Consider the following 16,364-nt stretch of genomic DNA (forward strand, 5'->3'; position numbering starts at 1 on the left):
GATATGTTATATTACTGTTTAACAGAAGAAATGTCTTCCAAAGAAAATAGTCCCGCTATCGGTTCCTTTCTTTGGGTTGTCATGCTAAGCATGATCATTAATCCTCAGCTCTAATGTAAGAGCAAAATATCGAGGATTTAGTTTGGGAGGCCAGTTAATAGCGCCCGGTAGTGTTCAGCGACAGTCGAGGTCAAGCCGTAAACACTTCAGCCAATGTTATGAATGGCCCATCATTTAACATAGTCATCGGATCGCTGACCAGTTTACGCTTATTGTGAAAGTCAGTTTTCGGCTTTCTCCACTGAGGTGCTTAACCATGTGAGCTGGAAGCACAATCGCAGTGGTTCTCCCTTTGCACGCCTAGCCAAACAAAACGGAAGTAGGAAGCAAGTGCAGGAGCCGGGCAACCCAACTATTGACTGAAGACACAATTCGAAACCGATGCATATATAGCAATATCTGAGAATGTTTTTGCCGAATGCCTAAAGGTGTCCGACGTTGCACTGCGAGACTAATGCTAGAAAAGCACAAATAGTTTAAAAGTGCCAAAAAGCTTGGAAAACCAAGAAACGTCAGTAAAAACATGACGTCCGAACAATATCAAGTGTTCGGTGCCAATCCGAAAGTTGGTCTTGGAAAAAAGAAGTGCTTCTGTCGTGCTTTAACATGATACATCCTATCTCAAGACTTCGAGCGGGTCAGCCTACGGCTTCAACCTCCTATCCCGAGGGCGGAGTACTTCTCATCAGGCCAGTTTAGCAAACTAAACTCTAGCGGCTTTGAGAGAGAAATTAGGCTCCCCGGCTAGTGACCGCACACTCGTGTCGAAAAAAGGAGTGATAAATAATAATAAAACTTTGCAACGACTAAGAAGAAGAACACTTATTATAAAACGGCTCAAATAAACTTAAGAGCCCCCAAGTGACTTGGGTAGAAGAATGATTGCATGTACCGAAGTACTTATATCATATCTATGTTCAACCGAACTTCAAACGCGTCTTAACCGACCGTCAGCTTCTCCCTCTTCGGTCAAGGACCGAAAAGTGTTATGTACTCCATCGGTCGAGAATATTGACGGTGTTTCCAATAACCAGGCAATCAGGCCATAAGGCTGTAACAGACAAAGCGCGCTCAGGGAACTTATGCTATATTACCGTGAAGTTTAAGAAGCATCTTCGAAGAAAATAGTACCCCCACCGATACCTTTCTTCGGTGCTCATTGTTATTATGAGACTTGTGCAATAGATTTTTTGTACTCATGAGTTCCGTTGTGTGCCGACCATCATTGAAAACTATAAGAGCGCTAGCTTTCGGCTTCACCCAGTCTAAGGTCCGGCTCGGTTGACCCGATCATGACAATCGCAGAGGTGCTCCCTTTACTCCCTAGCCGAACAATCGGGAACGTAGGGGTAAACACAGGAGCGAGGCAACCCAGCTTGCAAATCGCTTAAGTCAATATGGTGCATATTGTGGCGTAATACACGAACAAGGAACGAAGCCGTACAAGTATAATCATATGCAACAGGAAAAGCTTCATAAAGGAAGCCCCCAAGTAAACGGGGTATTTGAATTTATGCGTCACAAACAAAGTTTGGACAAGGAAATTTTTTACAAGCAACTTTTTTCCAAAAAAGTATAATGCTTGGTCGAACCGAGCACAAATTAGAAATTAAAGCTTTGAGCATGAAAGCGACTTAGCTGGTTAATGTGTTCGGTATTGATGATGCGATCCGAGCTTGATGCGGGGCAAGGTTCCATCCCCCAAGCTGGTCCCGAGGTGGCGGAGCGGAGAGCTTGACACGCCGAAGTGGTGACATAGCACGGTTGACGCCGAAGTCCCCGGATCATTTTCCTGTGCACAAAAAATAGTGCCAACTGGAGATAATAGTAATAATGATAATTAAAAAAACGTTGCATAATAAATAATTTATGCAAAGTGAGTAATAAAAGAAATATGGCCTGGCGCTGAAGTCAATGTCGATGCAGGGCGTCGGCGTGATGTAGTAAAGGCGTGGCAAACCCTGAATTCACAGGTCGGTCCGAGCTCCGGATGCGGCGTTCGCCGGACTATGTACGGAAATTGATCGAACCACCACGCGACCGTCGTTAATACGGTCACCATTTGGTAGACCTGTGTACATATCATGGACAAATCAGAGTAATAATTCCTTGGGAAAAATGAATCCAAACAAGCAAAAAATACTGGGATTAATAGCACCTGGTTTACTTGTTGTAGCAATCCGAAGGAAGGCGATTTCCAAAATTGGGACTCGCTCCACACACCCATTGCCTGATGGGTGATAAAACGACGGCATGGCAATGCTGGTAAAGGTTGGCTCGCCGAGGCAAAGCCCTCGGTCCAGCTAACGTGACGGAGCTGGTCGGCTAGTGACACCGAAGTGTCCGGAGTAGGTTGATGAAGAGTTGGCGAAGCCCCCGGTCCAGCCGAGATGTCGAAGCCTCGACGTCAGCCGATGAGTCGAAGTAGGTCGGCGTGATGGACACCAGCTTGAAGAAGCAATAGTGCGGCCCTGTCGATGCAGGTTGTGACATGGTTGATGCCGGCTTGATGAAGCGACCGTGCGGCGATGCCGGTATGCCCGCTCCGTGTAATCCATGGGGCGGTGATGTTGGTGATGATTTATCCTTCGCGATGCCGGACTCTTGTTCGGCTTGCCGAGATGATGATCTGAAGAAGTTGAGCTCGGCTCAACAAAGTGACGCCATGTCTAGCGCAGGTCGGCAGCCGTGGAGTAATATTGCCGGACTGGTTTGACACCAGCATGATGTTAAAGATCATGTTTAAAAGATCTTAAAGTTAGTGGGATGTGTTCGGGAACAAAACACAATACCCCACACAAAACTTCCTTCAAAAGGGATGTCCGAAATCCCGTTCATAAAAAAGATGAACTCGGGTCGGATTCGTTTTCGCGCAGAAAACAGATCCGAAAAGTGATGCACTAATTGGAAGGTTCCCGGAGTTTGGACGGTCGGATGGAGCTGAAATTTTGAGAGGTGGTAGATACAGGAATTCCGCAGCCTATCAACGGTTGGATCTTCCAAAGGACGTCCGAGCGAGAAGCTGGACACCACGCTCTAAACCCATCCAAATTCCCGTCCAGATTTGACAGGGCTCCGGTATATTGTGGATTGCTAGAGATTCCTCCATCGGAACTCGACGAAATTTTTCAGGGTTGTTGTAGACTCAATTCCGCACAATTCCACCAAAGCGATCGTCAAAGCGATACTCAAGGAGGTGGTGGCGGCAGATACGAGTTTGCTGTCCAGAAAAACAGCACGGTCGCTTGAGGACAATGTTGACGTTGAGCCCCTGAGCTCCATAGATAATTCCTCCGTGATCTTGATAGAGATCGGAGTTGATGTTTGATGAAGGCCCTCGTCTGAACATGGTGATCCGAACACGGGGCGCAATTCTTGGTTGAACCAAGGTGGCCAGTCGAACTGGTGACGAAGACGCCGAAGTCGCCGTTGATCTGCAGGCGAGCCATCGATCCTTTTGTCGATCACACAACGGAACTCTCAATGAAAGCACCAATGTCGGTGTCAAAACCGGCGAATCTCGGGTAGGGGGTCCCGAACTGTGCGTCTAGGATCGATGATAACAGGAGGCATGGGACACGATGTTTACCTAGGTTCAGGCCCTCTTGATGGAGGTAAAACCCTACGTCCTGCTTGATTAATATTGATGATATGTGTAGTACAAGAGTAGATCTACCACGAGATCAAGGAGGCTAAACCCTAGAAGCTAGCCTATGGTATGATTGTTGATGTGTGATGATGTTTATCGACTAGCCTGGCCTCGGTTTATATAATGCACCAGAGGCCTAGGATAACAAGAGTCCTAGCCGAATACGCCGGTGGGGAGAAGTCCTTGTCTTGATCGCCAAGTCTTGTGGAATCTTCCTTGTATGCGGCAGCCGTCCGAACTGGCCCATGAGTATACGGCCACGGGGGTCCTCGGCCCAATCTATCAGATCGGGAGATAATGTGTTGAGTACCCCCTAGTCCAGGACACCGTCACCGGCCCCACGGTGGGCGCCAACTGTCGTGGTTCTAAGTCTGACAGTAGTGTAGGGGGGTAAGTATGGAGAGGCAAGGTCTTAGATATGGAGAAGTTGTAAGGACGCAAGGTTTATGAGTTCAGGCCCTTCTCGGAGGAAGTAATAGCCCTACGTCTCGGAGCCCGGAGGCGGTCGACTGGATTATGTGGGAATGAGTTACAGAGGTGCGAACCCTTGTCTCGGAGGAGGGGGTGGCTTATATAGAGTGCGCCAGGACCCCGGACAGCCCACGTTACGAAGGGTTCAATGTACATTAAGGCAAGGAGTTACTGGTAATGCTAGTAATAAAGTGTTGTGATGACCATAAAAACTACTTAATGACCGACCATTAGAGTGCGGAGTGACTTTAGGCCTCCTGACCGTCGAGTGATTGCTTCTTGGTCGGGTGTCTTCGAGTCTGTCGAGTGGAACGCCTCAAAGTCGATTGAAAGGTGATTTCTTCTAGAGATGTCCTTGGGTAGGGCAGCTAGGACAGGTCCATGACCCTACCCTAGGTACATAGCTTCATCAAGTGCTGAAAGATATCCGCGGCAGTAAACTCCATGATCGACGCCCAATCGGATTCGATCGGCAGGGGCACGGAGGGTTCGGAGTCCGGAGAGGAGTCCGGCTCCCTGGAGTCACGAGTCTCGCGGAGTGCGGGGCTGGTGTTCGGCTCGATCGCCGTTGGGATCGCAGCCCCCGAGGCGGCGTCCAACCACCCATCCTCGATCGACGCAGTAGGCTCCGAATTAAGGGTCGAAGCCGATGCGGGTGCGGCCTCCAGGGCACTGTTCGGCAGCAGAGCTAGATGATGCTCGTCGTGACAGTGCGGCGCGCTTGGCAGTGGCTCGAATCCGTCGAAGATCAAGTCCTCGCGGATGTCAGCCGTGTAGTTTAAACTTCCAAATCTGACCCGGCGGCCAGGGGCGTAGCTTTCGATCTGCTCCAGATGGCCAAGTGAATTGGCCCGCAGTGCGAAGCCGCCGAAGACAAAGATCTGTCCGGGGAGGAAGGTCTCACCCTGGACTGCATAGCTATTGATGATTGTATGAGCCATCGAGCCTGACAGTGACGACACAGAGGAACTCTCAATGAAAGCACCAATGTCGGTGTCAAAACCGGCGGATCTCGGGTAGGGGGTCCCGAACTGTGCGTCTAGGCCGGATGGTAATAGGAGGCAAGGGACATGAAGTTTTACCCAGGTTCGGGCCCTCTCGATGGAGGTAAAACCCTACGTCCTGCTTAATTAATATTGATGATATGGGTAGTACAAGAGTAGATCTACCACGAGATCAGAGAGGCTAAACCCTAGAAGCTAGCCTATGGTATGATTGTGTATGAATGTGTTGTCCTACGGACTAAAACCCTTCGGTTTATATAGACACCGGATAGGGTTAGGGTTACATAGAGTCGGTTACAATGGTAGGAGATCTACACGTATCCGTATCGCCAAGCTTTCCTTCCACGCCAAGGAAAGTCCCTTCCGGACACGAGACGAAGTCTTCAATCTTGTATCTTCATAGTCCAGGAGTCTGGCCGAAGGTATAGTCCGGCCATCCGGACACCCCCTAATCCAGGACTCCCTCAGCCATAAAAAGGAAGTTTTATTTACCACATGAAGAATTGCTAGACGGAGTGGGAGAGGAGGCCGAGCAATTCAATCGTTCGTGCCCTAACTTGGCGACGGAGGACACCTACGGCGACGGCGGAGAAGACGATGTCCGCAGCCGGTGTGAAGACGGCGTCGGTGAGGTCGCGACAGCTAAGCGCTTCGTCGCCGGCGTCGTCGAGGGCTAGCGGCGGCGCTAGGGTTTGTGCGAGAGTGGAAGAAGGGATAATGATTGTGGTGAGGCGTGTATTTATAGGGATAGGGAAGGCACAGTGTTATTACACAGGTGCCCCTGGCGATTCACATCTGAAGGACACGTGGCTATCATGCAACATATCGGAGGTTGTTCCACGTTCCCATGCACGCCTGGATTGTCGGGTGGTCGTTCCCACTTCTTCGGGTTCCAGGTGAAGGAATTAGCATTGAAAATGGACTTAATGTTTGTCTCTGTATCTTCTGCTGACAAGGACGCAGAGAAGACATTCGACAGTTTCAATAGAATGCATATGATTTGGACAGATAGAGTTTGAGATAGAAAGCATAGGGAGATTAGGGTCCGATCACATTCACTTAGTTCAAAAGATTCAACAAGGAAGACGCAGCTATAAGTGAATGTTGTAGAGGACAAAACACTTGTATGTTTATATCAGAAGACAGTCAAGTCAACATAGTGAAGATAATCATGAAGTCAAGTTGAAATTGAAGACAAACCAAATGTGAAGACATAGCAAATGTAACACCATGGGTAAAACACTTCAAACAGAAGAATTTGGTGGTGGCGTTACCCACCGTCTAGGAAGTATTAGACCCAGACACGGCGCACAATTATCGTGGCGCTCCGAAGTCAAATTCCACGTTAATGTATTCACACTCAGAATGTAAGTCTTCATTGATTGAAGATATACTTTACTTCCTGTGTTGCACATCTAAGTCATAAACATGCATAAGTGTTAGGATGTGTGCCTGATCACGGGACATTTGAGGATTCCAAGATATTTAGCTCACACTGTAACTTGCAAAGCCTCTTCTCATCCAGGGGCTTGGTGAAGATATCTGCCAATTGCTCTTCAGTGTTGACGTGTATGATATCAATATCTTCCTTCACAACATGATCTCTGAGAAAGTGATGACGAATTTCAATGTGCTTTGTCTTCGAGTGCTAAACTGGGTTGTTGGCAATCTTGATGGCGCTTTCGTTGTCCCAGTAGAGTGGCACTTGCTTCAGGTGAATGCCATAGTCTTTGAGTGTTTGCTTCATCCATAGAAGCTGAGCGCAGCAAGATCCAACAGCAATGTATTCAGATTCAGCAGTGGAGAGAGATACACAGTTCTGCTTCTTTGAAGACCAACATAAAAGTGATCGTCCCAGAAAATGACATGTGCCTAATGTAGACTTACGATCCACCTTGTCACCAGCATAATTAGCATCCGAGAATCCAACTAGATCAAACTCTAAGCCCTTTGGATACCATAATCCTGGTGTTGGGGTGTGAGCCAAATATCTGAGAATTCGCTTCACAGCTAAGTGATGCGATTCCTTTGGTGCCGCTTGGAACCGGGCACACATGCAAACACTAATCATGATATCTGGCCTAGATGCACATAAATAAAGCAAGGAACCAATCATGGAGCGATATACCTTTTGATCGAACTCTTTACCATTGTCGTCGGGACCCAGATGATGTTTGGCTGGCATTGGCATCGTGAAGCCTTTGCAATCTTGCATTCCAAATTTCTTCAGGCAATCTTTGAGGTATTTCTCTTGAGATATAAAGATGCCGTTGTGTTGCTGACGTATTTGAAGACCAAGGAAGAACTTCAGCTCACCCATCATGGACATCTAATATTGCTCTTGCATCATATATCCAAACTGGTCAGTGTATTTCTGATTGGTGCAGCCAAAGATAATGTCATCCACATATATTTGGCACACAAACAGTTCACCATCATATGTCTTCGTGAAGAGAGTGGGGTCGAGGGAACCAGGTTTGAAGCCTTTGCTCTTCAGGAAGTCTTTGAGTGTGTCATACCAAGCCCTAGGGGCTTGTTTGAGGCCATACAGTGCCTTGTTGAGCTTGTACACCATGTCAGGATGTTTTGGATCTTCAAAGCCAGGCGGTTGTGCAACATACACTTCTTCTTCAATCTTGCCATTGAGAAAAGCGCTTTTCACATCCATTTGATGCAGAAGAATGTTATGATGATTTGCATAGGCCAGCAGTATGCGTATGGCTTCAAGCCTAGCCACAGGAGCAAATGTTTCATCGAAGTCAATCTCTTCAACTTGAGTGTATCCTTGAGAAACGAGACGAGCTTTGTTTCTGACAACTTGACCATGCTCATCTTGCTTGTTGCGATATATCCATTTGGTGCCTATTATATTGTGCTTGCGAGGATCAGGACGCTTAACCAGTTGCCATACATTATTCAGCTCAAACTGTTGAAGCTCTTCTTGCATAGCTTGAATCCATTCAGGTTCCATGAAGGCTTCATCAACTTTCTTGGGTTCAGATATTGAGACGAATGCGAAGTGTCCACAGAAATTTGCTAGCTGTGTTGCCCTTGAACGAGTGAGTGGACCTGGTGCATTGATGCTATCAATTATTCTCTCAATCTGCACTTCATTTGCAACACGAGGATGTATAGGACGAAGATTTTGCTCTTGCTAATCATTATCATCGTTAGAAGGATTTTCTTCAGGCTGAGCATTGTCTTCAGGTTGATCAGGTGCGGAGATGATAAGTTCCTCTTCAGGCTGAGCTTCAGATGGTTTGATTTCTCCAGTTCCCATAAGTTTGATTGATTCACTGGATGGAACTTCATCTAGCACATTTGGCAGGTGCTCTCTTTGTGAGCCGTTAGTCTCATCGAACCGCACATCCACAGTTTCAACCACTTTGTAGTGAAAGAGGTTGAAGACTCTGTAGGAGTGCGAATCCTTTCCATATCCAAGCATAAAACCTTCATGTGCTTTTGGAGCAAATTTTGAAGTGTGATGTGGATCCTTGATCCAGCACCTGGCACCAAATACTCTGAAGTAACTGACATTTGGCTTCTTGACAGTAAGGAGCTCATAGGATGTCTTGTTCAGAAGCTTGTGAAGATAAACACAGTTGATGATATGGCATGCAGTATCAATGGCTTTAGGCCAGAATTTTTTTGGAGTCTTGTATTCATCAAGCATCGTCCGAGCCATCTCAATAAGTGTTCTGTTCTTGCGTTCGACGATGCCATTCTGCTGTGGCGTGTATGGAGCTGAGAATTCATGTGTGATGCCCAAAGTATCAAGATATGTATCTAGCCCAGTGTTCTTGAATTCAGTGCCATTGTCACTTCTGATGTGCTTTATATTGGCGCCATAGTTGTTCATGGCTCGATTGGCGAAGCGTATGAAGACATCCTGCACTTCAGTCTTGTAGAGGATTATATGCACCCAAGTATATCTTGAATAATCATCAACAATGACAAAGCCATAGAGACAAGCAGTTGTAGTAATAGTTGAGTAATGAGTGGGACCGAAAAGGTCCATGTGGAGCAGTTCGAAGGGTTGAGTCGTTGTCATGATTGTCTTTGAGGGATGCTTGGCCCTAGTCATCTTTCCTGCTTCACAGGAACCGCATAAGTGATCCTTCTTGAACTTGACGCCCTCAATGCCTATGACATGCTTCTTTATTGCAAGGGTGTGCAAGTTCCTCATGCCAGCATGCCCTAGCCTCCGATGCCAGAGCCAGCATTCTGAAGCTTTTGCTAGAAGACATACGACAAGTTGTGGTCCTGCTGAGAAATCTACCATGTACAAATCATCTTTACGATACCCTTCAAACACTAGAGACTTGTCAGATTCCATTAGAACAAGGCAAAAATATTTTCCAAACATCACAATCATGTTTAAATCGCAAAGCATTGAGTCAGACATTAAGTTGAAACCAAGGGATTCAACAAGCATGACTTTATCCATGTGTTGATCCTTTGAGATTGCAACTCTACCTAGACCCAATACCTTACTTTTAGCAGTGTCAGCAAATGTGATGTGACTTTTGTCAGATGGACGTAAGGTTGAGTCCATAAGAAGGCTTCGCTTGCTAGTCATGTGATTAGTACACCCACTATCAATAATCCATTCTGAAGCAGCTGGTGTCGTACCCTATAGTGCAGTTAGGGGGATAGGCTTCACGAAGAGAATTGTGAAGCAAAAACATTTGACGGGCAAGTGGATTATGAAAGCTTAGATCGAGGTTAGGACTGATAGGGCAAGTAGCAAGCGACTCAGGAACAAAATACATAATAAGACCATTTGGGCATTTGATCTTGCGACCTACAAGATGTTTAAGGTCCCCAGCAATAGCTTCAGACGATTTTGGTTTTTGGCTGGAGACCTTTCCCTGCAAAAGAGAGTTAAGCTTTCTTAGCCACCCACATCTTCAAGGGTGGCTTTGAAGCAATGAGTCTAAGTGCAGCATCTGAGAACTTTGGCTTTGGAGCCCTAGCAAAAAGTCTGGCAGGTGAATAATAGTACTCACAAGAATAAGCAGAATAGTTTTTGGTCTTATGAACATGGCAGTTTGATGAAACGCGCTCATATTCATAGGCCTGAGTAAGGTTTCCCTGCAAAACATTTCCGTTAGTGCGACTTAGGTGAGTCCTCTGTCTGTATGAAGCCTTTGGACCATATGAAGCCTGTGGTCTGGGGTTTGTCTTCTTCACTTGTGGTGTCATGACGACATTCACAGGAAGATTCTCCAAACACCTTTTCGGCACCCAGACCTGCTTCATAGGCGCCCATTCCTGTAGTTAGTACCAATATACCTGGCAAACACTTCACCCTTCTGATTCTTAAACAGTTTATAGTTTGCATCAAAGGATTCATCAATAACAATGAGATTAGCACAAGTGAAGCCAGATAGGGTGGATGGATCCACTGAAGGTCCCTTTGCAGCAATCCATGTGGTTTTGGGGTACTGCTCAGGTTTCCAGTTAGAGCCATCAGCATTCATTTTCCTTTCGAACCCAACACCCTCTTTCCTAGGGTTTCGGTTCAGGATCTGCCTTTTGAGGACATCACATAGTGTCTGATGCCCTTGGAGACTTTTGAACATCCCTGTTTCAAGCAATGTCTTCAACCTAGCATTCTCATCAGCAATAGTAGTGGCATCCTCAGCAGAGGGGTTAGTTGCCACATCAGCAGTTGAAGATATTGCAATGGTAGCAGCAGTAGAACAACCAGCAACAGAAGTAGCGTTGTCACGCTCAATACATTTAAGACATGGTGGTTCAAATCCTTCCTGAGCGGTACTGATCTGTTTGGTGCGAAGTGACTCGTTTTCCTTTTGAAGATCTTCATGAGCCGCTCTCAATTTCTCAAGATCTTGCTTTCTTTGAAGATAATCATAGGAAAGCTTTTCATGAGTTGTTGAGAGCGTTTCATGACGACTTTCAAGTTCCTCATACTTAATGTGAAGATTTTTTATGTCTTCAATTAAGGACTGAGATTGAGTCATTTCAGCGTCTAATAGGTCATCACTTTTGTCTAACAGTTTTTGAATGTGTTCCATAGCTTTCTGTTGTTCAGTTGCAATTTTAGCAAGTGTTTTGTAGCTGGGTTTGGAACCACAATCAGAGTCATCTTCACTGGAAGTTTGATAGTGAGTAGTGCGTGTGTTTACCTTGGCACCGCGTGCCATGAAGCAGTAGGTAGGAGCGGAGTAGTCCTTGTCATTTTCATCGGTGTCGGTTACGGAGTCATTGTCTTCAGTGTTGAAGATGGACTTGGCAACGTATGCTGTATCCAGACTCGCAACACTAGAATCGGACTCTTCCTCAGACTCCACCTCCGCCTCCTCAGAAGCGGACTCCTCCTCCGAGTCCATTTCCTTGCCAACAAATGCACGTGCCTTGCCAGATGAGCTCTTCTTGTGTGATGAAGACTTTGAGGAGGACTTGGAAGAAGACTTTGAGTATTTCTTCTTCTTCTTGTCGTCAGAATCATAATCCTTGCTCTTCTTTTTCTTCTTGTTCTCATTGTCCCACTGCGGACACTCAGAGATGTAGTGGCCAGGTTTCTTGCACTTGTGGCATGTTCTCTTCTTGCAGTCATGAGCAGAAGCTTCATCATTCCTTGAGCTTGATCATGAGGACTTTCTGAAGCCTTTCTTCTTGGTGAATTTTTGGAACTTCTTCACAAGCATAGCAAGCTCCTTTCCAATGTCTTCAGGATCATCAGAACTGCTGTCAGATTCTTCTTCAGATGAGGAGACAGCTTTTTCCTTCAAAGCACGAGTTCACCCATAGTTGGGACCGTAGATGTCTCTTTTCTCAGAAAGCTGAAACTCGTGTGTGTTGAGCCTCTCAAGTATGTCAGACGGATCGAGTGTCTTGAAGTCAGGACGTTCTTGAATCATCAGGGCTAGGGTGTCAAACGAGCTGTCAAGCGATCTCAGGAGTGTCTTGACGACTTCATTCTTGGTGATCTCAATGGCGCCGAGGGCTTGAAGCTCATTTGTGATGTCAGTGAGTCGATCATATGTGAGCTGGACATTCTCATTGTCATTTCTCTTGAAGCGGTTGAAGAGGTTGTGAAGGACACTGATTCTCGGACCTCTCTGGGTTGAGACGCCTTCGTTGACCTTGGAGAGCCAGTCCCAGACTAGCTTAGATGTTTCCAAAGCACTCACGTGGCCATACTGTCCTTTGGTCAGATGACCACAGATGATGTTCTTGGCAGTGGAGTCCAGTTGAACGAACTTCTTGACATCAGCAGCGGTGACACCTTCACCAGCCTTGGGAACGCCATTCTTGACGACATACCATAGGTCGACATCAATGGCTTCAAGATGCATGCGCATCTTATTCTTCCAGTAGGGATATTCAGTTCCATCGAAGACGAGGCACACAGAGGAGACTTTAATTATCCCTGCAGTCGACATAACTAAAACTCCAGGTGGTAAACCGAATCACACAGAACAAGGGAGTACCCCGCTCTGATACCAATTGAAAGTGCTAGTGATCGACTAGAGGGGGGGTGAATAGGCGATTTTTATGAAAGTCTTCAAAACATGGAAGTTTCGAAGACAAACGATAGAAATAAACCTATTACCATGCAGCGGAAGATAGACTACACTAGGAAAACCATAGTCAAGTATTCAATGGAGTGAAAGCACAATGACTAATAGCAGCTAGGCAGTAAAGATCAGGTAGGAAGATATTGTGAAACCAATCAGAACAAGCAGTCACTCAGTGAAGACAAAAGATAGAGCAATCATATAATGACTTCACAAGGACCAACAGTAAGTAAAGGGAAGGGAAGGATGAAACCGGTGACTCGTTGAAGACAATGATTTGTTGGACCAGTTCCAGTTGCTGTGACAACTGTGCGTCTGGTTAGGGAGGCTGAGATTCAACTCAGAAGACCTCGTCTTCACCTTATTCCCCTTGAGCTAAGGACACCCAGTCCTTGCCCAATCACTCTGGTAAGTCTTCAAGGTAGACTTCCAAACCTTCACAGACTTCGTTCACCGGCGATCCATAATGACTCTTGGATGCTCAGAACGCGACGCCTAACCGGCTGGAGGATTCACAGTCCTCAAGTGTAATAAGTCTTTAGATCACACAGACAGGAAGACTTAAGTGATGCCTAACACTCTTTGGCTCGGGGTGTTTAGGGCTTTATCCTCGCAAGGAATTCTCTCTCAAAGGCTTTGAGGTGGGTTGCTCTCAAACGACAAAAGCCGTGCACTAACTCTAAGTAGCCAACCGTTTATGGTTGTAGGGGGTGGGCTATTTATAGCCACTAGGCAACCCGACCTGATTTGTCCGAAATGACCCTTGGTCACTAAGGAACTGACACATGTTCCAACGGTAAGATTTCAAACACACACGGCAACTTTACTTGGGCTACAAGCAAAGCTGACTTATCCAACTCTGGACAAGATTTTGCTCTCATAGTCTTCACTTGAAGACATAGGATTTGGTTAAGCATCACTTCAGTCATTCTGACTGGTTCACTTGGACCCCGCTTAGCAGTGCGGTGGTTCCTATGACTCAACAAAGAAAAACACAGAACGACGAAACTGCTAAGTCTTCGCGCTCCATAGTCTTCACGCAATGTCTTCTCTTGTCATAGTCTTCAATGTGAATGTCTTCACATACCACCTTTGCCTTCAATGTCTTCATACATTTTTAGGGGTCTTCTCTGGTCGGAAAACCGAATCAATGAGGGACTTCTACCTGTGTTATCCTGCAATTCTCACAAACACATTAGTCCCTCAACTAGGTTTGTCCTTAATACTCCAAAACCAACTAGGGGTGGCACTAGATGCACTTACAAATATGACCGAGGTGTGTGACTGTGCAGGGGGCACCGCACACAGTTAAGAGAAACTTGTGTGTTCTAGGGTGCCCATGCCCCCGTATATAAAGGAGGGGAGGGGAGGCCGCCCGGCCCTCCTAGGGCGAGCCAGGAGAGGGGAATCCAACTAGGACTTCAAGTCCTAGTAGGTTTCCACCTAAGGAAGAGGGGGAAGAAGGAAGGGAGAGAGGGAAGGGAAGGAAAGGGGGGCGCCACCCCCTCTGCCCTAGTCCAATTCGGACCCAAGGGGGGGGGCACGGCCAGCCCCTCCTGGCCCTTCCTCTCTTCCACTAAGGCCCATAGAGGCCCATTAGTTCCCCCGGGGGGTTCCGATAACCCTCCAACACTCCGATAATTATCCTGTATCTCTCGGAACTCATCCGGTGTCCGAATAACATCGTCCAATATATCAATCTTTATGTCTCGACCATTTTGAGACTCCCCGTCATGTCCATGTCTCATCCGGTACTCTGATCAAACTTCGGTCATCAAATTACATAATTCATAATATAAATCGTCATCGAACGTTAAGCGTGCGGACCCTACGGGTTCGAGAACTATGTATACATGACCGAGACATGTCTCCGGTCAATAACCAATAGCGGAACCTAGATGCTCATATTGACTCTTACAATTCTACGAAGATCTTTATCAGTCAAACCGCATAACAACATACGTTGTTCCCTTTGTCATCGGTATGTTACTTGCCCGAGATTCGATCGTCGGTATCATAATACCTAGTTCAATCTCATCACCGACAAGTCTCTTTACTCGTTCCGTAATGCATCATCCCATGACTAACTCATTAGTCACATTGCTTGCAAGGCTCATATTGATGCATTACCGAGAGGGCCCGGAGATACCTCTTCGATACATGGAGTGTCAAATCCTAATCTTGATCTATGCCAACTCAACAAACACCATCGGAGACACCTATAGAGCATATTTATAATCACCGAGTTATGTTGTGACGTTTGATAGCACACAAGGTGTTCCTCTGGTATTCGGGAGTTGCATAATCTCATAGTCCGAGGAACATGTATAAGTCATGAAGAAAGCAATAGCATAAAAACTAAACGATCATTATGCTAAGGTAACGGATGGGTCTTGTCCATCACATCATTCTCTAATGATGTGATCCCGTTCATCAAATGACAACACATGTCTATGGTCAGGAAACTTAACCATCTTTGATTAATGAGCTAGTCAAGTAGAGGCATACTAGGGGCCCTCTGTTTATCTATGTATTCACACATGTATCAAGTTTCCAGTTAATATAATTCTAGCATGAATAATAAACATTTATCATGATATAAGGAAATATAAATAACAACTTTATTATTGCCTCTAGGGCATATTTCCTTCAGTCTCCCACTTGCACTAGAGTCAATAATGTAGATTACATAGTAATGATTGTAACACCCATGGAGTCTTGGTGCTGACCATGTTTTGCTCTTGAGAGAGGTTTAGTCAACGGGCCTGCAACATTCAGATCCGTATGTATCTTGCAAATCTCTATGTCTCCCTCCTTGGTTCTCTTGTGAAATCTGGATTCCTTTGCCAAGGCAATTGCACTAGTATTGTCACAAAAGATTTTTATTGGACCCGATGCACTGGGTATTACACCTAGATCAGATATGAACTCCTTCATCCAGACTCCTTCATTTGCTGCTTCCGAAGTAGCTATGTACTCCGCTTCACACGTAGATCCCGCCACGACGCTCTACTTGGAACTGCACCAACTGACAGCTCCACCATTCAATATAAATACGTATCCGGTTTGTGACTTAGAGTCATCTGGATCAGTGCCAAAACTTGCATGGACGTAACCATTTATGACGAGCTCTTTGTCACCTCCATAAACGAGAAACATATCCTCGGTCCTTTTCAGGTATTTTAGGATGTTCTTGACCGCTGTCCAGTGATCCACTCCTGGATTACTTTGGTACCTCCTTGCTAAACTAATAGCAAGGCACACATCAGGTCTCGTACACAACATTGCATACATGATAGAACCTATGGCTGAGGCATAGGGAATGACTATCATTTTCTCTCTATCTTCTGTAGTGGTCGGGCATTGAGTCCGACTCAACTTCACACCTTGCAGCATAGGAAAGAACCCTTTCTTTGACTAATCCATTGTGAACTTCTTCAAAACTTTATCAAGGTATGTGCTTTGTGAAAGTCCAATTAAGCATCTTGATCTATCTCTATAGATCTTGATGCCCAATATATAAGCAGCTTCACCGAGGTCTTTCATTGAAAAATTCTTATTCAAGTATCCTTTTATGCCATTCGGAAATTCAGTATCATTTCCGATCAACAATATGTCATCCACATATAATAT

This window comes from Triticum urartu, chromosome 3, assembly GCF_003073215.2.
Source record: "Triticum urartu cultivar G1812 chromosome 3, Tu2.1, whole genome shotgun sequence".
NCBI lineage: Eukaryota > Viridiplantae > Streptophyta > Magnoliopsida > Poales > Poaceae > Triticum > Triticum urartu.